The sequence below is a fragment of the Nerophis lumbriciformis genome, linkage group LG25, assembly GCF_033978685.3.
Source record: "Nerophis lumbriciformis linkage group LG25, RoL_Nlum_v2.1, whole genome shotgun sequence".
NCBI classification, from domain to species: Eukaryota; Metazoa; Chordata; class Actinopteri; order Syngnathiformes; family Syngnathidae; genus Nerophis; species Nerophis lumbriciformis.
Genome location: NC_084572.2, coordinates 7935654 through 7962473, shown reverse-complemented (window position 1 = coordinate 7962473; position 26820 = coordinate 7935654). Strand labels below are relative to the sequence as shown.

The 26820-nt window shown below is 38.5% G+C and overlaps 1 long non-coding RNA gene across 2 annotated transcripts in view; it reads right to left on the bottom strand.

Annotated features, from left to right (window-relative positions):
* Positions 1–25188, bottom strand: part of LOC133621988 (uncharacterized) — a 56756-nt gene extending 31568 nt beyond the window's left edge. For both annotated transcript variants that reach the window (XR_009817726.1, XR_009817725.1), the window contains exons 1-2: positions 25173–25188; positions 4304–4438 (exon numbers count right to left, since the gene is read on the bottom strand). This is a non-coding gene — a long non-coding RNA (uncharacterized lncRNA). The remainder of the gene's footprint in view (positions 1–4303; positions 4439–25172) is intronic.
* Between the last annotated feature and the right edge of the window lie 1632 nt (positions 25189–26820).

Sequence of the window (26820 nt, the reverse complement as noted above, 5' to 3'; positions counted from 1 at the left end):
TTAGCATCAAGCTAGTGCATTTTTTGGAAAAGTAGAACCTCACTTTACTTACGTTGCAGCGTTTTTTGGCTCAATTTATTTGTTAGCGTTGAAAATGACAACATTACCTGGAAGTAGGGATGGGTACCATTCACATTTGAAACGATACGGTACAGATTTACGGTGCCTGGATACCGGTACTCAATTGTACCAATTTTCGGTACGTTTGTGTGCGTTAAGAAATATTAATTGTTATTGCAACATTTCTAAACCGCTGTCCATTTGTCATATCTCGTTTAACCATCTCATTTGCAGTATCTCAGATGGCAGTAGTGTATAGTTTATGCTGTGTTTGCTAGTCCGGTTAGTTTCTTTTGTTGCGCCCTAAAAAGTGTTAACCCAGTAAGTATAGTACTTATTGCACCCCAGCTGTGTGATTGTAACGTGCATCTTAGTTGTAGTTGTCGTTTACAAATTTGGAGGCGTCGAAATCGCCATGTAAAAGCAATAATGCTAATCAGTAGCATGTCATCAGCAAAAACAATGTATATTAGCATCAAGCTAGCGCATTTTTTGGAAAAGTAGAACCTTACTTCACTAACGTTGCAGCGTTTTTTGACTCGATTTCTTTGTTGGCTTTGAGGATGACAACACTACCTGGAGGTAGGGATGAGTACCGTTCACATTTCAAACGATACGGTATCGATTCACGGTGCCTGGATACCGCTACTCAAGTTGTAACAATTTTTGGTACTTTCGTGTGCGTTAATAAATATTAATTATTGCAACATTTCTAAACCGCTGTCCAGTTGTCATATCTCGTTTAACTATCTCATTTGCAGTATCTCAGATGGCAGTAGTGTATAGTTTATGCTGTGTTTGCTAGTCGGGTTAGTTTCTTTTGTTGCGCCCTAAAAAGTGTTAACCCAGTAAGTATAGTACTTATTTGCACACCGGCTGTTTGATTGTAACGTGCATCTTAGTTGTAGCTTTCGTTTACAAATTTGGAGGCGTCGAAATCGCCATGTAAAAGCACTAATGCTAATCAGTAGCATGTCAATAGCAAAAACAATGAATATTAGCATCAAGCTAGGGCATTTTTTGGAAAAGTAGAACCTTACTTCACTAACGTTGCAGCGTTTTTTGACTCGATTTCTTTGTTGGCTTTGAGGATGACAACATTACCTGGAGGTAGGGATAAGTACCGTTCACATTTCAAACGATACGGTATCGATTCACGGTGCTTGGATACCACTACTCAAGTTGTACCAATTTTTGGTACTTTCGTGTGCGTTAATAACTATTAATTATTGCAACATTTCTAAACCGCTGTCCAGTTGTCATATCTCGTTAAACTATCTCATTTGCAGTATCTCAGATGGCAGTAGTGTATAGTTTATGCTGTGTTTGCTAGTCGGGTTAGTTTCTTTTGTTGCGCCCTAAAAAGTGTTAACCCAGTAAGTATAGTACTTATTTGCACACCGGCTGTTTGATTGTAACGTGCATCTTAGTTGTAGCTTTCGTTTACAAATTTGGAGGCGTCGAAATCGCCATGTAAAAGCACTAATGCTAATCAGTAGCATGTCAATAGCAAAAACAATGAATATTAGCATCAAGCTAGCGCATTTTTTGGAAAAGTAGAACCTTACTTCACTTACGTTGCGTTTTTTGACTCGATTTCTTTGTTGGCTTTGAGGATGACAACACTACCTGGACGTAGGGATGAGTACCGTTCACATTTCAAACGATACGGTATCGATTCACGGTGCTTGGATACCGGTACTCAAGTTGTACCAATTTTTGGTACTTTCGTGTGCGTTAATAAATATTAATTATTGCAACATTTCTAAACCGCTGTCCAGTTGTCATACTTCGTTTAACTATCTCATTTGCAGTATCTCATATGGCAGTAGTGTATAGTTTATGCTGTGTTTGCTAGTCGGGTTAGTTTCTTTTGTTGCGCCCTAAAAAGTGTTAACCCTGTAAGTATAGTACTTATTTGCACACCGGCTGTTTGATTGTAACGTGCATCTTAGTTGTAGCTTTCGTTTACAAATTTGGAGGCGTCGAAATCGCCATGTAAAAGCACTAATGCTAATCAGTAGCATGTCAATAGCAAAAACAATGTATATTAGCATCAAGCTAGCACATTTTTTTAGAAAAGTAGAACCTTACTTCACTTACGTTGCAGCGTTTTTTGACTCGATTTCTTTGTTGGCTTTGAGGATGACAACACTACCTGGAGGTAGGGATGAGTACCGTTCACATTTGAAACGATACAGTATCGATTCACGGTGCCTGGATACCAGTACTCAAGTTTTACCAATTTTTGGTACTTTCGTGTGCGTTAATAAATATTAATTATTGCAACATTTCTAAACCGCTGTCCAGTTGTCATACTTCGTTTAACTATCTCATTTGCAGTATCTTATATGGCAGTAGTGTATAGTTTATGCTGTGTTTGCTAGTCGGGTTAGTTTCTTTTGTTGCGCCCTAAAAAGTGTTAACCCTGTAAGTATAGTACTTATTTGCACACCGGCTGTGTGATTGTAACGTGCATCTTAGTTGTAGCTTTCGTTTACAAATACGGAGGTGTCGAAATCGCCATGTAAAAGCACTAATGCTAATCAGTAGCATGTCAATAGCAAAAACAATGTATATTAGCATCAAGCTAGCACATTTTTTTTTAGAAAAGTTGAACCTTGCTTCACTTACGTTGCAGCGTTTTTTGACTCGATTTCTTTGTTGGCTTTGAAAATGACAACACTACCTGGAGGTAGGGGTGGGTACTGTTCACACTTGAAACGATACGGTACCGATTCACGGTGCCTGGGTACCTATTTTAAAATGTTAAAATGAGCTGATCATGCTAACTGCCGTCTTGTTAGTATATCTTCATTTTATTATCACATTTTTGAGTGCATAACAATATGTTGCAATTGCAAGTCCAAGACGTTAGATGGCAGTAGTGTATAATTTATGGTGTGTTGATCAGTTTGGTTTTTGCTCTAGGTTGCGCCCTAAAATGTGTTAATACTGTAGGTATTGTACTTATTACGCAACAGCTGTTTGATTACGCGCGGCCAATCTTCCTCTCAGGGAATACAACACACTGGTCACTCCCAAGTTCTTTTGGATGACATATATGTCGAGCAACAAGGACCACCGAGACAGAATAGTACTTGGCCAAGTTTTAGGAGACCAGCCCTTTTGACGCAACCGTTGCATCGCCAAGAGAGATCTAAAAGAAAGACAAAAGGAGTTCACTCTTATAGTGAGAAGGCAGCCCCCTTTAACAGAGAGAGATGCACCCGCTCATAAGAAGAGGGATTGTGTCCTTCACAGAACAGAACTGGCTCAAAGCTCACTTTTGAGGAGTGATTCATCATGTTTGTACAAGATACTGGATGCTCAAGGACCAAATGTGGAAGTCAACAACAGATAATAAGGCAAGGGATATATACCGGCCGCACAAACATCTCGAGAGTGGAAAAGTACCAGTATCATGATCACACAATGCAATGTTATACTAAAGTATATCAAAAATATATGCATTCTCCACAACGTTCATCTTAGCTGTAGTTTTCATTAACACATTTGGAGGTGTTGAAATCGCCATGTAAAATCGCTAATGCTAATCAGCAGCACGCCAGTAGCAAAGCCAATGCATATAAGCTAAAAAGCAAACTGGCCGGCATGCATAAAACGGCAATGAAAATCGTAGGGAGGAAAGAATATGAGCCTATACAGAGCATCTATGAGCAGGCAGTTAGGAAAAAAGCTAAGAAAATTATTTCCAACTCACAACACCCACTCTTTCCTGAATATGGAACCCTGCCATCAGGGAGAAGACTCCGGGTCCCACTATGCAAATCTAACCGCCTTAAATTATCATTTGTCCCAGCCTCCATTAAGCTGACCAACAATGTGCAATAGAATTTTAATACATAGGATAGCACTTTTTTAGCACATAGCACTTTAGCACATAGCACTTTAGAACTAAGCACTTTAGCACACAGCACTTTATCCATGAGCTCTAGTGCAATGCACATTGGTACTTTATCTTTATCTCCATACTGTAGATTTTATGCCTACATCAAAGTGCCACCTATGTCTATCAAGCTCCATGTTCTGATGTTTAAATGTTAGTTGTATGGTTGTGGTTGTGTCTGTGCTTGTGTTTTTGTTCTGTTGTTTTTGGGTATGTTAAGAAATGATGCACTGTGCCCAAGACAAATTTCCCCGCGGGGACAATAAAGTTGAACCTTGACCTTGATCAAACTTGTGTATTTTTTGTTAAAAGTGGAGCAAATGGCAACATTACCTCGAGGTCGTTTTGGGCTGAGCCCACTCTCAGTGCTGCTGGAGTGATGGCCGGCAACCGGGCGTGACGTAACGTGGCGCCTTTGGATCGTGAATGGGTGGGAAACACAAAATCAGCCACCAGTAGATTGCAGTCCTGTGGAAAAGATGTTAGGTTTATTGCTGCTATTTATAGCTGCAAGACATCAACAGCAGGACATAAAAGGTGAGATGAAAATGTGTTATATGACGAAACATTACAGAAGACACTCAACTATAATGCTTAAAAAGAAACAGGAATAGCGGTCAGATTTATGACTGTCCCGTAGAGATATTGACGTGGGAATAAAAGCCTTCTTAAAATCAATCGGTTCTGAATTTAGAAGTTCTTTAGCGCCATCCAGAGGGAAGCAGCTGGGTCAAAAGTATACGTACAGTAGTGATGCATCGGCGCATGCGTCGAGCTCATAGAGCAAAACCCTGTGTCGGTGCGCTTACCGCTTTTAGAAAGTCACGTGACCGAGCATGAGCTGTATCGGTCACGTGACCGATACGCGAACTGTGTCGCACTGACGCCTCCTCCGTGCCCTGTGGGCGGGTCTTTTCTACAGCCGGAGAAATAATAACTAAGAAGAGAAATCGTCTAAAATGTAATACGTTGGAAAAACTGGGTTTTTTAAAAATAAAAATGTGTAAAAAAAAATAAAAATAAAATTAAAGTGGCAAGCAGCGTTGGTCGGGCCCGCGTATTTGGCAGGTGCTAGTCCTAAGTGTCCCAATACTTTTGTCTACTTTTAGTCTGAAGTGTCCCAAGACTTTTGTCTAGTGTACCTACCTTGTCTGCATTGTGTGGGCACGCTGGTGCTTCCTGCTTTTAAGCAGCCATCTTGAAAAAACAGCAGCGCAGCAGCATCAGCGCAGCGGGTCTTTGAAGGGTCATAAAATCAAAACCGGAGCAGTTATTAAAAATCCCATCTATACTTTTAATCACAAGGGTTTAATCTCTCTCCTGTGTTAGTTTGAAGCCGAAACGACAAACGCGCTCAGAGGAGTTCGTTTTTGAAGAAAGGTGACCGGTTTTTACAAAAATTTTGTTTTGAAGGGGGAACAGCAAACTTCCTGTTGATTTTTGCTGGGGGTTGTCAATTTATGAAATGTAGGTCTAAGTGAGACCTACATAGAGGTTTTTGTTTCATCTCTCTCTGACCTTCCCAATGGGAGTTACAGGCAGTTTTGTCAGTTTTTTCATCCGAGGAGCCGTTTTTTGTGCGTTTTATTAAAAAATTGCGCTAGAGCACAATTTTGAGATTTGGGGTTAGGTTTTTTTTATTAGATCACACTTTTTGCCAGTCCTGATGTGTGCGTTCAGTTTGGTGAGTTTTGAAGCATGTTAAAAGGGTCAAATTACAGCTCAAAGAGGCAAAAGTGACTGTTTTTAGTACTTTTTTGTCTTGAAAGGGGAATTACCAACTTCCTGTTGATTTTTGCCCGAGGATATACAATTATGAAAGGTAGGTGTAAGTCAGACCTACATAGAGGTTTTTGTTTCATGTCTCTCGATCCGACCTTCCTAGTGGGAGTTACAGGCAGTCTAGTTGTTTTTTTTTCCTAGGGGGCGCTAGAGCGCAATCCACAAGCATCCTCATTCACAACACCTTCTCTTAGATTTCCATGTTATGATACATGTTCACATTATTTATTGACTGTATCTAAAAAAAAGATAAAAATATATTTTTATTTAAATGAAGATATGAAATAATCCTAAATGAAATACAATGACTTAGTTTATATTATTGTATAGACTAGTGCAGGGGTCGGCAACCCAAAATGTTGAAAGAGCCATATTGGACCAAAAATACAAAAACAAATCTGTCTGGCTGGAGCCGCAAAAAATTAAAAGCCATATAATACAGATAGTGTGTCATGAGATATAAATATATTTAAGAGGACTTAAAGGAAACTAAATGAGCTCAAATATAGCTACAAATGAGGCATAAGGATGCAATATGTACATATAGCTAGCCTAAATAGCATGTTAGCATCGATTAGCTTGCAGTCATGCAGTGACCAAATATGCCCGATTAGCACTCCAGACAAGTCAATAACATCAACAAAACTCACCTTTGCGCATTCATGCACAACGTTAAAGGTTTGGTGGACAAAATGAGACAGAAAAAGAAGTGGCATAAAACACGTCCTAGAAAGTCGGAGAAAGTTATACATGTAAACAAACCACGGTGAGTTCAAGGACCGCCAAAATTAGTAGGACAAAACGGTGCTCGCCAAATACTCGAATCAGTGAAGCATGTTTAATATAAACAGTGTGCTTTATAACAATTAGGGAGGTTTGTGTCATGTTTGTCCTCCTATAGAAACCATATTAAAACAAAAAATATATTTTTACCCCCTCATCTTTTTCCATTTTTCATACATTTTTTAAAAAGCTCCAGAGAGCCACTAGGGCGGCGCTAGAGCCGCGGGTTGCCGACCCCTGGACTAGGTCATAAAATCAGTGTCAGTTGAGTCGGTCTATAGGTTGCCTGTAGGGATTTTTAATGTCCAGCAGATGTCAGTATTTAGTGACACAGTATCGACACAGTGTCAATACAGTTTTGCAATGTGTCGAAACGCCTCATCAACCCATCACTAACGTACAGCAATGTTAATATTTGCTTACATGTCCCTTGGCAAGTTTCCCTGCAATAAGGCGCTTTTGGTAGCCATCCACAAGCTTCTGCTTGACCACTTGACCACTAAATTGCTACAGTTCAGCTAAATGTGTTGACATGGACTTGTTTCTTCAGCATTGTCCACACCTTTAAGTCAGGACTTTGGGAAGGCCATTCTAAAACCTTCATTCTAGCCTGATTTAGCCATTCCTTTACCACTTTTGAGGTGTGTTTGGGGTCATTGTCCTGTTGGAACACCCAACTGCGCCCAAGATCCAACTTCCGGGCTGATGATTTTAGCTTGTCCTGAACAATTTGGGCGGTAATTCTCCTTTTTCATTGTCCCATTGCGCCACTCCTCCATACGTCATCAGCTGAGAGATCGACACAATCCTGCCTTCCAACCACCGGAACTGAGAATGTTAGTGCGAAGGAGAAGAAGCGGACGGCCAAATCAGATAAACCGTGAAAAAACCGTGTCTGACTCGGCCACAGTGTCAATCACAGTCAGCGTCCAAAGCCACAAACCTATGAGCGTGTATTAGAGATCCGCGGATAGGCAATTATTTCATCCGCAACCGCATCAGAAAGTCGTCAATCATCCGCCATCCACCCGATCTAACATTTGATCAGAACCGCACCCGCCCGCACCCGCCCGTTGTTATATATCTAATATAGACGATGCAAGGCATTAGTGAGGTTATAAAGCTTTTGCCTGTTAAAGAAAAGAGACTGATCCAATGCAGCACAGACATTCGCGTGCCACGCTGTCACGACCCAGACGCACACCAGTGCGCAATCATATGGGAGCCGCGCTGAGCGCACCTCCAAGCGCGTCTCCCTGCCGGCGACGGCCGGGTATGGGCCCGACGCTCCAGCGCCATCCATTTTCAGGGCTAGTTGATTCGGCAGGTGGGTTGTTACACACTCCTTAGCGGGTTCCGACTTCCATGGCCACCGTCCTGCTGTCTATATCAACCAGGGTGAGCCCCACCCCTTTCGTGAGCGCACTGCGCGCAGAGTGACCCGTGTTACGCGCCCCCGGCAACAGGGGTGGCGGGCAGGTAAGCTGCGCAGGCGGAGCGCGCGGAGTGACCCCTGTTACGAGCCCCCGGCCCCGGGGGTGGCGGGCAGGTAAGCTGCTTATCTGCTGCGCGTGACGCCGGCCGCGGCGAAGGCGGACGAGGCGGGGTGTCGGTGCGGTGGGCGCGGTGGTGACCCTGGACGTGCGTCGGGCCCTTCTCGCGGATCGCCTCAGCTACGACTCCCGGTGGGGCCCTCTCGGGGGAAGGGGCCTCGGTCCCGGACCCCGGCGAGGCGTCCCTTCTCCGCTCCGTAAAAGTGTCCATCTCTTTTTCTTCTTTTTTTTCTGTTGTGGCATATGCAGCAGGTGCCTGCTCGTTTTTCGTATGTGGGTAACAACATTTAACTATGTATATATATTTACCAATTGGTTTAACTGCCACCCGCCTGAATCTATTTAAAATCTTTTTTTTTTTTATTTCAACCGCCCGACCCGACCCGCGGATAAAATCTAATTTTTTAAATTTCATCCGCCCGATCCGCGGATAATCCGCGGACTCCACGGACTCCGCGGTTGTGCCCGCAAACCGCGCATCTCTAGCGTGTATCCATGAAAATATTGAAAAGCTGTCGATGCTGTTTGACGTTTTTCAAAGTGTTGTGTCTAGTCCTGACTCAACAAACCAGACATTGTCTTTTTTTTTTGCAAATAATCATGTACTTAGAATTTAATGGCAGCAACACATTGCAAAAAAAGGCATTTTTACCAGTGTGTTACATGGCCTTTCCTTTTAACAACACTCAGTAAAGGTTTGGGAACTTAAGAGACACATTTTTGAGGTGGAATTATTTCCCATTCTTGCTTGATGTACAGCTTAAGTTGTTCAACAGTCTCCTTTCTCATATTTTAGCCTTCACACATTTTCAATGCCTGGTCTACAGGCAGGCCAGTCTAGTACGCACACTCTTTTACTATGAAGCCACGCTGTTGTAACACCTGGCTTAGCATCGTCTTGCTGAAATAAGCAGGGGCGTCCATGATAGTGTTGCTTGGATGGCAACATATGTTGCTCTGAAACCTGTATGTACCTTTCAGCATTAATGGTGCCTTCACAGATGTGTAAGTTACCCATGTCTTGGGCACTAATACACCCCCATACCATAACACATGCTGCCTTTTACACTTTGCGCCTAGAACAATCCGGATGGTTCTTTTCCTCTTTGGTCCGGAAGACACCACGTCCACAGTTTCCAATAACAATATGAAATGTGGACTCGTCAGACCACAGAACACTTTTCCACTTTGCATCGGTCCATCTTAGATGAGCTTGGGCCCAGTGGAGCGTCTCCGGGTGTTGTTGATAAATGGCTTTGGCTTTGCATAATAGAGTTTTAACTTGCACTTACAGATGTAACGAAGGACTGTAGTTACTGACAGTGGTTTTCTGAAGTGTTCCTGAGCCCATGTGGTGATATCCTTTACACACTGATGTCGCTTTTTGATGCAGTACCGCCCGAGGGATCCAAGGTGTGTAATATCATGGCTTAGTGATTTCTCCAGATTCTCTGAACCTTTTGATCATATTGTGTTGTAACACATGGCTTGGCATTGTCTTGCTGAAATAAGCAGGGGCGTCCCTGGCAATGTTGCTTGGATGGCAACATATGTTGCTCCAAAAGCTGTATGTACCTTGCAGCATTAATGGTGCCTTCACAGATGTGTAAGTTACCCATGTCTTGGGCACTAATACACCCCCATACCATCACACATGCTGCCTTTTACACTTTCACCCGAGAACAGTCCGGATGGTTCTTTTCCTCTTTGGGCCGGAGGACACCACGTCCACAGTTTCCAATAACAATATGAAATGTGGACCCGTCAGACCACAGAACACTTTTCCACTTTGCATCGGTCCATCTTAGATGAGCTTGGGCCCAGTGAAGCGTCTCCGGGTGTTGTTGATAAATGGCTTTGGCTTTGCATAGTAGAGTTTTAACTTGCACTTACAGACGTAACGAAGAACTGTAGTTACTGACAGTGGTTTTCTGAAGTGTTCCTGAGCCCATGTGGTGATATCCTTTACACACTGATGTCGCTTTTTGATGCAGTACCACCTGAGGGATCCAAGGTGCGTAATATCATGGCTTAGTGATTTCTCCAGATTCTCTGAACCTTTTGATGATATTGTGTTGTAACACATGGCTTGGCATTGTCTTGCTGAAATAAGCAGGGGCGTCCATGGTAATGTTGCTTGGATGGCAACATATGTTGCTCCAAAAGCTCTATGTACCTTTCAGCATTAATGGTGCCTTCACAGATGTGTAAGTTACCCATGTCTTGGGCACTAATACACCCCCATACCATCACACATGCTGCCTTTTACACTTTCACCCTAGAACAGTCCGGATGGTTCTTTTCCTCTTTGGTCCGGAGGACACCACGTCCACAGTTTCCAATAACAATATGAAATGTGGACTCGTCAGACCACAGAACACTTTTCCACTTTGCATCGGTCCATCTTAGATGAGCTTGGGCCCAGTGAAGCGTCTCCGGGTGTTGTTGATAAATGGCTTTGGCTTTGCATAATAGGGTTTTAACTTGCACTTACAGATGTAACGAAGGACTGTAGTTACTGACAGTGGTTTTCTGAAGTGTTCCTGAGCCCATGTGGTGATATCCTTTACACACTGATGTCGCTTTTTGATGCAGTACCGCCCGAGGGATCCAAGGTGTGTAATATCATGGCTTAGTGATTTCTCCAGATTCTCTGAACCTTTTGATGATATTGTGTTGTAACACATGGCTTGGCATTGTCTTGCTGAAATAAGCAGGGGCGTCCCTGGTAATGTTGCTTGGATGGCAACATATGTTGCTCCAAAAGCTGTATGTACCTTGCAGCATTAATGGTGCCTTCACAGATGTGTAAGTTACCCATGTCTTGGGCACTAATACACCCCCATACCATCACACATGCTGCCTTTTACACTTTCACCCGAGAACAGTCCGGATGGTTCTTTTCCTCTTTGGGCCGGAGGACACCACGTCCACAGTTTCCAATAACAATATGAAATGTGGACCCGTCAGACCACAGAACACTTTTCCACTTTGCATCGGTCCATCTTAGATGAGCTCGGGCCCAGTGAAGCGTCTCCGGGTGTTGTTGATAAATGGCTTTGGCTTTGCATAGTAGAGTTTTAACTTGCACTTACAGACGTAACGAAGAACTGTAGTTACTGACAGTGGTTTTCTGAAGTGTTCCTGAGCCCATGTGGTGATATCCTTTACACACTGATGTCGCTTTTTGATGCAGTACCGCCCGAGGGATCCAAGGTGTGTAATATCATGGCTTAGTGATTTCTCCAGATTCTCTGAACCTTTTGATGATATTGTGTTGTAACACATGGCTTGGCATTGTCTTGCTGAAATAAGCAGGGGCGTCCCTGGTAATGTTGCTTGGATGGCAACATATGTTGCTCCAAAAGCTGTATGTACCTTGCAGCATTAATGGTGCCTTCACAGATGTGTAAGTTACCCATGTCTTGGGCACTAATACACCCCCATACCATCACACATGCTGCCTTTTACACTTTCACCCGAGAACAGTCCGGATGGTTCTTTTCCTCTTTGGTCCGGAGGACACCACGTCCACAGTTTCCAATAACAATATGAAATGTGGACTCGTCAGACCACACAACACTTTTCCACTTTGCATCGGTCCATCTTAGATGAGCTTGGGCCCAGCGAAGCGTCTCTGGGTGTTGTTGATAAATGGCTTTTGCTTTGCATAATAGAGTTTTAACTTGCACTTACAGATGTAACGAAGAACTGTAGTTACTGACAGTGGTTTTCTGAAGTGTTCCTGAGCCCATGTGGTGATATCCTTTACACACTGATGTGGCTTTTTGATGCAGTACCACCTGAGGGATCCAAGGTGTGTAATATCATGGCTTATGTGCAGTGATTTGTCCAGATTCTCTGAACCTTTTGATGATATTACGGAGCGTAGATGGTGAAATCCCTAAATTCCTTGCAATAGCTGGTTGAGAAATGTCGTTCTCAAACAATTTGCTCAGGCATTTGTTGACAAAGTGGTGACCCTCGCCCCGTCCTTGTTTGTGAATGACTGAGCATTTCATGGAATCTACTTTTATAGCCAATCATGGCACCCACCTGTTCCCAATCAGCCTGTTCACCTGTGGGATGTTCCGAATAAGAGTTTGATTCCTCAACTTTCTCTGTCTTTTTTGCCACTTGTGCCAGCTAAACAAAACAACTCAGACTGGACGATGAAAATCCAGTAAACTGCTGCTTCTGCTTTAAGAGCGCTGTGAAAAAAAATAGAAAGCAAAAAGAAAAACTTTCCTGGGCTCGATAAGGAGACCTAATCAAAGTTTGAATGTCAAGTTTGTGTTTGCTTAATGCTCAAAAAGATCATTCTCACTGTGTTTGACACTTTCCCCGTTTGTAAACTAATCAACAAATCATTCAATTCATTGAAATTTATTTCTTGTTGAAGGACACGAACAACAAATCCTGAAAAGGTCAACAAAGACTTTCTATATTGAATCCCTCAGCCGACATTGTGCTATTTCAAGGCTGACATGACAATATTGATGACATCATTGCAATCAAGCGGCTTTTAATCGCGTGTTAGAATCTGCAGCTTGTTTTGCCCGAGCAATACAATTAAATATCTTTCACGTTTTAGCGCAATAAACAAGAGTTTTGGACTAATTGAAATCAATATTTTTAATGGGAAAATACTACTGTGGATACAAACGAGGCCTGGAGGCGTGCAAAACAACACAGTAGGAGCGAGGGAGGGCAACAGAGTCTGAGAGGGAGCACCCACATGGTTTCTCTTTTGTAAATCGTGCGTGTTCTTTGCTGCTCCGTGTTGCGTTCACGGACTTCACTTTAAAAGTATATCTTAGCATTTTTTCCTGAAATCTGACTTGGTAAAACTAGCAAAACATACAAATAACATTTTGTTTTGGAGTACACTCAAAGTTTGATATAACATGGTGGGGTTTTTTTTTTTTGGCCTTTTGGTTGGGGACCCTTTTGGGACCGTGTGACGAGGGGTGGCACTTCTGCAGTGCTTTTTTGTGAACTTCTGGATCTGCCTCCCTGGAGGCTTTTGGCCACGGAGACCAGCTGCTGGGTCTCTGCCACACCAGAGTCCGTTTGGAGAGACCGGAGGAGATGCGGATGAAGAGACAGGACTGCGGAGCTGGACAAGCTTCACAGTGTCTTGGCTGAATGAGCAGCTATCGGACGCCTCGGTCTCCTTGGACTTATCCTCGCTCATCCATGCGGACTGGACAGGCAGGCCAGTCTAGTACCCGCACTCTTTTACTATGAAGCCACGCTGTTGTAACACGTGGCTCGGCATCGTCTTGCTGAAATAAGCAGGGGCGTCCATGACAACGTTGCTTGGATGGCAACATATGTTGCTCCAAAAGCTGTATGTACCTTTCAGCATTAATGGCGCCTTCACAGATGTGTAAGTTACCCATGTCTTGGGCACTAATACACCCCCATACCATCACACATGCTTCCTTTTACACTTTGCACCGAGAACAATCCGGATGGTTCTTTTCCTCTTTGTCCACGGTTTCCAAAAACAATTTGAAATGTGGACTCGTCAGACCGCAGAACACTTTTCCACTTTGCATCGGTCCATCTTAGATGAGCTCGGGCCCAGCAAAGCTGGCTGCGCTTACGGGTGTTGTTGATAAATGGCTTTGGTTTTTGCATAGTAGAGTTTTAACTTGCACGTACAGATGTAGCGACCAACTGTACTTACTGACAGTGGGTTTCTGAAGTGTTCCTGAGCCCATGTGGTGATATCCTTTACACACTGATGTCGCTTGTTGTTGCAGGGATCGAAGGTCACGGGCCTTGCCGCTTACGTGCAGTGATTTCCTTAGATTCTCTGAACCTTTTGATGATATTACAGAGCGTAGATGGTGAAATCCTTAAATTCCTTGCAATAGCTGCTTGAGAAATGTTGTTCTTAAACATTTTGCTCAGGCATTTGTTGACAAAGTGGTGACCCTCGCCCCGTCCTTGTTTGTGAATGACTGAGCATTTCATGGAAGCTGCTTTTATACCCAATCATGGCACCCACCTGTTCCCAATTAGCCCTTTCACCTGTGGGATGTTCCAAATAAGTCTTGGACGAGCATTCCTCAACATTCTCAGTCTTTTTTGCCACTTGTGCCAGCTTTTTCGAAACATGTCGAAGGCATCAAATTCCAAATGAGCTAATATTTGCAAAAAATAACAAAGTTTACCAGCGTGAATATGAAAAATCTTGTCTTTGCAGTCTATTCAATTGAATATAAGTTGTTGTATTCTCTTTTTATTTACCATTTACACAACGTGACAACTTCACTGCTTTTGGTCAATAGAATTTATTATTAAAAAATATGTTGATTTTCACAAAATGATCCATTAAAACAGTGTCTTTCATGGCGTCCTTTGCTAAATGGAGTTCATGTCACTAAATATGAACACATATTGAATAATTAACATGCTATTTGAGCTCTGTCTTTCTTTTGTCACTTCCTAATCATCGCTGCTTAGATGATTTCCCGACAAGAAAAAAACGTTATTTTTTTTTGGCCGATACCACAGTTAGGTCGCCATGCGAGAAGAAGAGAAAGCACAGGGGGGAGATTATATAACTGACTGATGGTGTGTGTGTGTGTGTGTGTGTGTGTGTGTGTGTGTGTGTGTGTGTGTGTGTGTGTGTGTGTGTGTGTGTTCTTGTATTTCTACCCTTCTTGAGACATCAATAAGGAAAAGTATCTTCCATATGAGGAGGTGTGAACAAGTTAGGATATAATCATGGTCCCAATAACATATACTAGAGTCTGTGAACATTGCTCCAAAGTCAGGATTTTTTTGTTGATTTAATGTGCATACAAAAGTAAACATTGACTTTGGTATTTTTCAAATAGACTGTGTCGGTTTTATAAGTGCTCCCCCTCTGGTCAACATATGAAATAACAAGTGGGTTTGCTCCCCCTCTGGCCAGTGTGTGTAATAACAAGTGTGTGTAAGAAATTGAGATGCGCCTTCTTTGGCCAAAATTAATTAAAAAAAATATATATATACAATATGTATATAGAGACATACTGTAATAACTTGAAGTAAATAATGAAGATTAAAAACCAATTACACAAAAAAAAAATTAAAATAAATAAAAGTAGTGTTTTTCTCACAATGTGTCGACTTTTTTCTTATAAAAATTGGGAACAATTTCTCATAATCTTTCTGTTTCTGTAATGTTGCAATATTTTCTCGTAAAATTATTGCTTTTGTATGTACAATTACTACTTTTTAATGCAAAATGGTGACATTTGTCATAAAATTCTGACTTTTATGACAATATTGCCAATTTTTTTTTTGGTTGTTCTTGTAAAATAGTGACATTTTTTTTGAGTAAAATGATGACTTCTGTCATCATTTTGCCAAGTAAAATTCTGATTATTATTATAATATTGCCAACATTTTAAAGTTTTCTTGTAAAATTGTGACCGTTATTAAATACAATTCTAACTTTTATCATAACATTGCACAAATATTCAGTTTTTCTTGTAAAATGTTGACTTGTGTTGAGTAAAATGACGACTTTTATTATAATACTGCAAACATTCTTAAGTTTTTCTTGTGAAATTCCAACTAATTTTTCACAAGCTTTTTTTTTATATTTGCATAGTATGTATATATTATTAATGTTGTAAATACACTTTTTTATATATCTAGAAAGGCTGGTCCTAAAGAGGGAGGCTTTTTTCTCAGGTCTCGGGAAGGTAAGAATTACAAGAATGTGTGTGTGTTTGCGTGTATGTGTGTGTGTTCTTGTATTTCTACCCTTCTTGAGACATCAAGAAGGAAAAGTAGCTTCCATATGAGGAGGTGTGAACAAGTTAAGACATAATCATGGTCCCAATAACATTGCATCTAATAGAGAGCCAAATACTAGAGTCCGTGAACATTGCACCAAAGTCAGGATTTTTTTGGTTGATTTAATGTGCATACAAAAGTAAACATTGACATTGGTATTTTTCAAATTGACTACGTGTCTATTTTATAAGTGCTATGGTCAACATATGAAATAACAAGTGGGTTTGCTCCCCCTCTGGCCAGTGTGTGTAATAACAAATGTGTGTAAGAAATTGAAATGCGCCTCCTTTGGCCAAAATTAATTTAAAAAAAAATTATATATATATACATATACATGTAGAGAGAGAGAGAGAGAGAGAGAGAGAGAGAGAGAGAGAGAGAGAGAGAGAGAGAGAGAGAGAGAGAGAGAGAGAGAGAGCGATACTGTAATAACTTGAAGTAAATAATGAAGATTAAAAAACAATTACACACACACAAAAACAAAAAAATTAAAGCAGTCTTTTTCTCACACTGTCAACTTTTTTCTTATAAAATTGAGAACAATTTCTCATATTCTTTTTGTTTCTGTAATATTGCAATATTTTCTCGTAAAATTATTTTTTTATGTAAAATTATTTATTTTTTATGTAAAATTATTTATTTTTTATTTAAAATAGTGACATTTGTCATACAAAATTCTGACTTTTGACAATATTGCCAATTTTTTTTGGTTGCTCTTGTAAAATAGTGAATTTTTTTTGAGTAAAATTATGACTTTTCTTATCATTTTGCCAAGTAAAATTTCCATCATTATTATTACATTGCCAATATGTTAAGGTTTTCTTATAAAATTTAAACTTTTGTCCGTAAAATTCCAACTTTTATCATAAAATTGCACAAATGTTCAGTTTTTCTTGTAAAATTTTGACTTGTGTTGAGTAAAATGAGGACTTTTATTATAATACTGCCAAAAGTCTAAGTTTTTCTTGTGAAATTGTGACTTTTCCTGTGAAATTCCAACTCATTTTTCACAACAAGCTTTGTTTATATTTGCATAGTATGTATATATAATTAATGTTGTAAATACACATCTTTATATATCTAGAAAGGCTGGTCCTAAAGAGGGAGGCATTTTTCTCAGGTCTCAAGAAGGTAACAAATACAAGAATGTGTGTGTTCTTGTATTTCTACCCTTCTTGAGACAACAAGGAAAAGTAGCTTCCATATGAGGAGGAATGAACAAGTTAGGACATACATTATGGTCCCAATACGGAAAACCATTGCATCTAATAGAGAGCCAAATACTAGAGTCTGTGAACATTGCTCCAAAGTCAGGATTTTTTGTTGATTTAATGTGCATACAAAAGTAAACATTGACATTGGTATTTTTCAAATTGACTGTGTGTCGATTTTACTAGTGCTCCCCCTCTGGTCAACATAGGAAATAACAAGTGGGTGTAAAAATTTGAAGTGCTCCCCCTCTGGCCAACATATGAAATAACAAGTGTGTGTAAGAAATTGAAATGCACCCCCTTTGGCCAAAATTAATAAAAATAAATAAAAATAAATATGTATATAGAGACATACTGTAATAACTTGAAGTAAATAATGAAAATTAAATAATAATTACACACACAAAAAACTAAAATTCTGACTTTTATGACAATATTGCCATTTTTTTTTCTTGTAAAATAGTGACATTTTTTTGGAGTAAAATAATGACTTTTGTCATCATTTTGCCAAGTAAAATTCCAATTATTATTATAATATTGCCAACATTTTAAAGTTTTCTTATAAAATTGTGACTTTTGTCGGGTAAAATGACGACTCTTTTCGTAAAATTGCCAACATTTTAAGCTTTTCTTGTAAAATTGTGACTGTTATTGAGTAAAATTCCAACTTTTATCATAACATTGCACAAATGTTCAGATTTTCTTGTAACATTTTGACTTGCATTGAGTAAAATGGCTAGTTTTATTATAACACCGCCAAAATTCTAAGTTTTTCTTGTGAAATTGTGACCTTTTTCTTGTGAAATTGTGACCTGTTTCTTGTGAAATTCCAACTCATTTTTCACAACAAGCTTTTTTCATATTTGCATAGTATCTATGTATTATTAATGTTGTAAATACACTTCTTTATATATCTAGAAAGGCTGGTCCTAAAGAGGGAGGCATTTTTCTCAGGTCTCAAGAAGGTAACAAATACAAGAATGTGTGTGTTCTTGTATTTCTACCCTTCTTGAGACAACAAGGAAAAGTAGCTTCCATATGAGGAGGTGTGAACAAGTTAGGACATACATTATGGTCCCAATACGGAAAACCATTGCATCTAATAGAGAGCCAAATACTAGAGTCTGTGAACATTGCTCCAAAGTCAGGATTTTTTTGTTGATTTAATGTGCATACAAAAGTAAACATTGACATTGGTATTTTTCAAATTGACTGTGTGTCGATTTTGTTAGTGCTCCCCCTCTGGTCAACATATGAAATAACAAGTGGGTGTAAAAATTTGAAGTGCTCCCCCTCTGGCCAACATATGAAATAACAAGTGTGTGTAAGAAATTGAAATGCGCCCCCTTTGGCCAAAATTAATTAAAATAAATAAAAATAAATATGTATATAGAGACATACTGTAATAACTTGAAGTAAATAATGAAAATTAAAAAATAATTACACACACAAAAAATTAAAATTCTGACTTTTATGACAATATTGGCAAAAAAAAAAAATTCTTGTAAAATAGTGAAACATTTTTGAGTAAAATGATGACTTTTGTCATCATTTTGCCAAGTAAAATTCCAATTATTATTATAATATTTCCAACATTTTAAAGTTTTCTTATTGACTTTTGTCGGGTAAAATGACGACTCTTAAAATGATGACTTTTGTCATCATTTTGCCAAGTAAAATTCCAATTATTATTATAATATTGCCAACATTTTAAAGTTTTCTTATAAAATTGTGACTTTTGTCGGGTAAAATGGCGACTCTTTTCGTAAAATTGCCAACATTTTAAGCTTTTCTTGTAAAATTGTGACTGTTATTGAGTAAAATTCCAACTTTTATCATAACATTGCACAAATGTTCAGATTTTCTTGTAACATTTTGACTTGCGTTGAGTAAAATGACGACTCTTATTATAACACCGCCAAAATTCTAAGTTTTTCTTGTGAAATTGTGACCTTTTTCTTGTGAAATTGTGACCTTTTTCTTGTGAAATTCCAACTCATTTTTCACAACAAGCTTTTTTCATATGTGCATAGTGTGTATATATTATTAATGTTGTAAATACACTTCTTTATATATCTAGAAAGGCTGGTCCTAAAGAAGGAGGCATTTTTCTCAGGTCTCAAGAAGGTAACAAATACAAGAATGTGTGTGTTCTTGTATGTCTACCCTTCTTGAGACAACAAGGAAAAGTAGCTTCCATATGAGGAGGTGTGAACTAGTTAGGACATACATTATGGTCCCAATACGGAAAACCATTGCATCTAATAGAGAGCCAAATACTAGAGTCTGTGAACATTGCTCCAAAGTCAGGATTTTTTGTTGATTTAATGTGCATACAAAAGTAAACATTGACATTGGTATTTTTCAAATTGACTGTGTGTCGATTTTATTAGTGCTCCCCCTCTGGTCAACATATGAAATAACAAGTGGGTGTAAAAATTTGAAGAGCTCCCCCTCTGGCCAACATATGAAATAACAAGTGTGTGTAAGAAATTGAAATGCGCCCCCTTTGGCCAAAATTTATTAAAATAAATAAAAATAAATATGTATATAGAGACATACTGTAATAACTTGAAGTAAATAATGAAAATTAAAAAATAATTACACACACAAAAAACTAAAATTCTGACTTTTATGACAATATTGTCATTTTTTTTTCTTGTAAAATAGTGACTTTTTTTGAGTAAAATAATGACTTTTGTCATCATTTTGCCAAGTAAAATTCCAATTATTATCATAATATTGCCAACATTTTAAAGTTTTCTTAGAAAATTGTGACTTTTGTCGGGTAAAATGACGACTCTTTTCGTAAAATTGCCAACATTTTAAGCTTTTCTTGTAAAATTGTGACTGTTATTGAGTAAAATTCCAACTTTTATCATAACATTGCACAAATGTTCAGATTTTCTTGTAACATTTTGACTTGCGTTGAGTAAAATGACGACTTTTATTATAACACCGCCAAAATTCTAAGTTTTTCTTGTGAAATTGTGACCTTTTTCTTGTGAAATTGTGACCTGTTTCTTGTGAAATTCCAACTCATTTTTCACAACAAGCTTTTTTCATATGTGCATAGTATGTATATATTATTAATGTTGTAAATACACTTCTTTATATATCTAGAAAGGCTGGTCCTAAAGAGGGAGTCATTTTTCTCAGGTCTCAAGAAGGTAACAAATACAAGAATGTGTGTGTTCTGGTATTTCTACCCTTCTTGAGACAACAAGGAAAAGTAGCTTCCATATGAGGAGGTGTGAACAAGTTAGGACATACATTATGGTCCCAATATGGAAAACCATTGCATCTAATAGAGAGCCAAATACTAGAGTCTGTGAACATTGCTCCAAAGTCAGGATTTTTTGTTGATTTAATGTGCATACAAAAGTAAACATTGACATTGGTATTTTTCAAATTGACTGTGTGTCGATTTTACTAGTGCTCCCCCTCTGGTCAACATAGGAAATAACAAGTGGGTGTAAAAATTTGAAGTGCTCCCCCTCTGGCCAACACATGAAATAACAAGTGTGTGTAAGAAATTGAAATGCACCCCCTTTGGCCAAAATTAATTAAAATAAATAGAAATAAATATGTATATAGAGACATACTGTAATAACTTGAAGTAAATAATGAAAATTAAAAAATAATTACACATACAAAAAACTAAAATTCTGACTTTTATGACAATATTGCCATTTTTTTCCCTTGTAAAATAGTGACATTTTTTTTGAGTAAAATAATGACTTTTGTCATCATTTTGCCAAGTAAAATTCCAATTATTATTATAATATTGCCAACATTTTAAAGTTTTCTTATAAAATTGTGACTTTTGTCGGGTAAAATGACGACTCTTTTCGTAAAATTGCCAACATTTTAAGCTTTTCTTGTGAAATTGTGACTGTTATTGAGTAAAATTCCAACTTTTATCATAACATTGCACAAACGTTCAGATTTTCTTGTAACATTTTGACTTGCGTTGAGTAAAATGACGACTTTTATTATAACCATACTTGCCAACCCTCACAGATTTTCCGGGAGACTCCCGAAATTCAGCGCCTCTCCCGAAAACCTCCCGGGACAAATTTTCTCCCGAAAAACTCCCGAAATTCAGGCGGACCTGTTGAGTGACGTGTTGACAACACACAACAACAGTGTCTACCGTAAAGCAGTTCGTCTGCCGTAAACAGCAATGTTGTGACACTTTTAAACAGGACAATACTGCCATCTACTGTACATGCATATGTGACCCACTCATAATGTGTCACATTTTTGTGTTGATTTATTTATTTTATTTTGTGGTTTGAATTCGTTTTTGGAGCTGTCATTCCACATTTATCAGTATTCACATTGGTCAGTAGGGCGTTTCTTCCCAATTGAATGCTATCGCCTGCAGACCGGAAGTGTCTTGTCATTCTGATGAGCGCGACCAGTCTGTGAACAATTGAAACGTCCTGTGTGCTGTTTCCTCCTGTATAACAGGTTAGTTTTGGTGAGTCAACTCACTGAATAATATCCATGTGATCTTTATAAGTTTAAGTACACATTCTGATGGTGGAGCCTAACTCTAAAGTGTTTGTGAGTTGTAGTTTGTAAATGAACACTGAAATTCAAGTATTTATATTATATATATAAATCTCCTGACGATTGAGGGTACCCCCACCCCTCATGAAACAGGCCTGTAGAGATGAAATAGTCTTGTGATTTTTTTTCCCACACATACATATATTGCGCTCTACTACGGTATCGAGCACTATTTTTTGGATAACCTTATTAAGACATATATATATATATATATATATATATATATATATATATATATATAGCTAGAATTCACTGAAAGTCAAGTATTTCTTTTATATATATATATCTTAACCACGCCCCCAACCACGCCCCCGCCCCACCCCCGACCACGCCCCCACCTCCCGAAAACGGAGGTCTCAAGGTTGGCAAGTATGATTATAACCCTGTATAATTGTGACCTTTTTCTTGTGAAATTGTGACCTTTTTCTTGTGAAATTCCAACTAATTTTTCACAACAAGCTTTTTTCATATGTGCATAGTATGTATATATTATTAATGTTGTAAATACACTTCTTTATATATCTAGAAAGGCTGGTCCTAAAGAGGGAGGCATTTTTCTCAGGTCTCAAGAAGGTCACAAATACAAGAATGTGTGTGTGTGTGTGTGTGTGTGTGTGTGTGTGTGTGTGTGTGTGTGTGTGTGTGTGTGTGTGTGTGTGTGTGTGTGTGTGTGTGTGTGTGTGAATATCATCCTAATAACAAATCTTGGTTCCGCCTGTCCTAGACTCATTTCCATCTCAATCGGCGTGACCTGGGCCCGCCCACTTAATCCACGGCGTGGGGGATGCAGAAATAGACGTGGAGCAAGACGAGCGAGGCTTAGACCACGGACACGGATTTGGATTTTCGCTCTGTCTTAAAGCTACACGGACGCTTCGTCCTCAAACATTTTACTCGCCGATAAAACCAGCCGGACACTTGATTAGGCACACCCCACGTGCTTATAGGGCTCGGAGGGGCGGGGCTGGCGATTTGGCAATGCATTGTGGGAACTGGCTAGCCGTTGTTGTTGTTTACAAGGCTGAAGTCAACCGGCGGTGTGGTGAGAGAGCGCAACCAACTGGAGCAAAATGGATGGTATAAAGCAAGAAAACCGGGGGACTGTACCCAAACAAAGTCTCGCTACCGTGAAAAATGAGTAGCATAAATTCCAGACTATAAGTCGCTACTACGAATCATAGTTTGTTTACATTCTGATTCACTTGTTTAGGTTCCGTTTCAGCAGCCCTGTTTTGTGTTTTAGTTGCCATGACGGCAGGTTCCTTTCGCCTGCCTCTGATTAGTGTTCGGGAAGCTCACCTGCTCCTGGGCACTAATCAGGCTTATATATAAAAATAGTTTTCATTTTAAATTTAGTGGGTGCGGCTTATATAGTATATAGGCGCTCTTTAGTCCAGAAAATACGACAGTAATTTTACTCTTGATTTTAATCGTATTCAATTTTTTTTTTCTAACCTACTTACAGTTTGCAACCTTGTCAACTGATATGAAAGCTGCTAGCTGATTGGAGAGCTCGGTTGCGCAGCTAGCGGGTCCATGACCATGACTTCTTTTTTGTTTGATCAGCCGTTTTACTGCCCTGTTACCGACACCGTTTGGAAACAATTAAGGTATGTAAATAAACATTCACACAATATTTGTGTGTAAATAACTTGACTTAAATATAAAAATATTTTTTGTTTTAAATTTAGTGGGTGCGGCTTATATAGTATATAGGTGCTCTTTAGTCCGGAAAATACAACAGTCATTTTATTCTTGATTTTAATTGTATTCAATATTTTTTTCTAACCTACTTACAGTTTGCAACCTTGTCAACTGATATGAAAGCTGCTAGCTGATTGGAGAGCTAGGCTGCGCAGCTAGCGGGTCCATGACCATGACTTCTGTTTTGTTTGATCAAACGTTTTACTGCCCTGTTACCGACACCGTTTAGAAACAGTTCAGGTATGTAAATAAACATTTACACAATATTTATGTGTAAATAACTTGACTTAAATATAAAAATATTTTTCGTTTTAAATTTAGTGGGTGCGGCTTATATAGTATATAGGCGCTCTTTAGTCCGGAAAATACAACAGTAATTTTATTCTTGATTTTAATCGTATTCAATATTTTTTTCTAACCTACTTAGTTTGCAACCTTGTCAACTGATTTGAAAGCTGCTAGCTGATTGGAGAGCTAGATTGCGAAACTAGCGCGTCCTTGACCATGAGTTCTGTTTTGTTTGATGTGCCGTTTTACTGTATTGTTACAGACACTGTTTGGAAACAATTAAGGTATGTAAATAAACATTTACAGAATATTTATGTGTAAATAACTAATTTTACAAGGTATATATCTGCGGCTTATATGTAAAAATATTTTTCGTTTGAAATTTACTGGGTGTGGATTTAGCAGGTCCATGACGATGACTTCTGTTTTGTTTGATCCGTCGTTTTACTGCCCTGTTACAGACACCGTTTGGAAACAATTAAGGTATGTAAATAAACATTTACAGAATCTTTCTGTGTAAATAACTAATTTCACAACATATATGTGACAGTTTGCCCTTAAACTTCCTTACAAAGCGTGCACTAGTGATGGGTCCGGCAACACCGATGCATCGGCGCATGCGTCGAGCTCATAGAGCAAAACCCTGTGTCGGTGCGCGTACCGCTTTTAGAAAGTCACGTGACCGATCATGAGCTGTTTTGGTCACGTGACCGATACGCCAACTGTGTCGCACTGACGCCTCCTCTGTGCCCTGTGAGCGGGTCTTTTCTACAGCCGGAGAAATAATAACTAAGAAGAGAAAGCATCTAAAATTGAATACGTTGGAAAAACTGTTTTTATTTTAAATAAAAATGTGTAAAAAAATAAAAATAATAATTTCCCAGTCCACAAGCATCCTCATTCACAACACGTTCTCTTAGATTTCCATGTTATGATACATGTTCACATTATTTATTGACTGTATCTAAAAAAGATTTAAAAAAAATATTTTTATTTAAATGAAGTTATGAAATAATCCTAAATGAAATACAATGACTTGGTTTATATTATTGTATATAGTATGTACAATAATTTAAACCAATATTGTATATAGTATATACAATAATATAAACCAAGTCATTGTATTTCATTTAGGATTATTTCATAACTTCATTTAAATAAAAATATATTTTTTTATCTTTTATCTTTTATCTCAACTGACACTGATTTTATGACCTAGTATATACTATATATTAGGTCATAAAATCAGTGTCAGTTGAGTCGGTCCATAGGTTGCCTGTAGGGATTTTTAATGTCCAACAGATGTCAGTATTTAGTGACACAGTATCGACACAGTATCAATACAGTTTTGCAATGTGTCGAAACGCTTCATGACGCCTCATCAACCCATCACTAGCGTGCACATTTGTAAGGAAGCTCAACTTGGACAAACAACAAACATTCAATCTTTTTGAGTCAGTAAAAAGCATGCACTCAAACAAATGATAAGCTGTCACTCACCATGGCTGTGAACAGGTGGCTAAAAGAGTCAGGGCGGGGCTGAGGGCTTTATGTAGGTGGACACACCTGCCTTGACTAATTAGGCCTAATTTGGGCCGAACCATAGTACTGATAAACTGGGTGTTACAGAAGGACATTTGAAAATGATGTTATCCAATCCTGAATACACGAAATACAACAATGACTGATCTACAAATGCAAAAGTGCTATGAATACTTTTTAGACCTGTGATGGTTATTTATGGTGTATTTTATAAAAGAATGGCATTCTTAAACCCCACCGGGGGGCTATGGGCTGTTATTTTGATGATGAGATTATATTATGTTGTAACCGCTTAAATGAGTTTTGTTGATTGCTACTTTGCTAAATCTGTTTTGATTATTTCATTCTTTACTTTGACATATTTGATTATTTTCAATATGCTCATTTCGATGAATTATTTAGGCCTATTTAACGCATGCGACTTTGAAAATGGATTTAGAATATACATGTACTATATACACTGCAAAAAGTCAATGTTCAAAAACAAGGAAAAATAAAAAAAATAAATGAAGGGTATTTTACTTGAACTAAGCAAAATTATCTGCCAATAGAACAAGAAAAGTGGGACGCTTGTGGAGAACCAATATGGATTCCGAGCAAATATCTCAACATCAATAGCATTAACCAAAATAACAGAGGAAATGAGCAATGCAATAGATGGTAAAGAATGTGCGGCCGCGGTATTCATGGACTTAACAAAAGCATTTGACACAATTAATCATGATATTTTAATACGAAAATTAGAACGATATGGCATCAGAGGTTTGGTATTGAATTGGGTAAGAAGTTATTTAACCAACAGGAAGCAATATGTGAAGATGGGTGAAAATATGTCAACACGACTAGATATATCCTGTGGTGTACCCCAGGGATCAATCCCGGGACCAAGATTGTTCAATCTTTATATAAACCACATTTGTAAGGTTACAAAGGACTTAAAGTTGGTTTTATTCGCGGACGACACAACTGCTTTCTGTTCAGGAGAGAGCACACAGAAGATAATACAAATAATAACAGAAGAAATGAACAAATTAAAAAGATGGTTTGACAAAAACAGACTATCTTTGAATCTCAGTAAAACTAAAATAATGCTATTTGGTAATAGTAGAAAAGAGCATCATACACAAATACAAATAGACAGAGTAGACATTGAAAGGGTAAAAGAAACTAGATTTTTGGGAGTATTAATAGATGATCAAATGAACTGGAAATCTCATATACAAAACATACAACATAAGGTGGCAAAAAACATTTCAATAATGAATAAAGCAAAATATGTCCTGGGCCAAAAATCACTACATATTCTTTACTGCTCGCTAGTGTTACCATATCTGAGTTATTGTGCAGAATTATGGGGAAATAACTACAAATGTGCGCTACATTTGCTAACCGTGTTACAAAAAAGATCAGTTATAATAATACATAATGTTGGATATAGAGAACACACAAACCCTTTATTTATTAAGTAAAAAATATTAAAGTTCGGTGATTTGGTAAAACTGCAAACAGCTAAAATGATGCACAAAGCAAACTATAACCTGCTACCAAAGAATGTACAACAATTCTTCTCAACTAAAGAGGAGAAATATAACCTTAGAGGAAAATC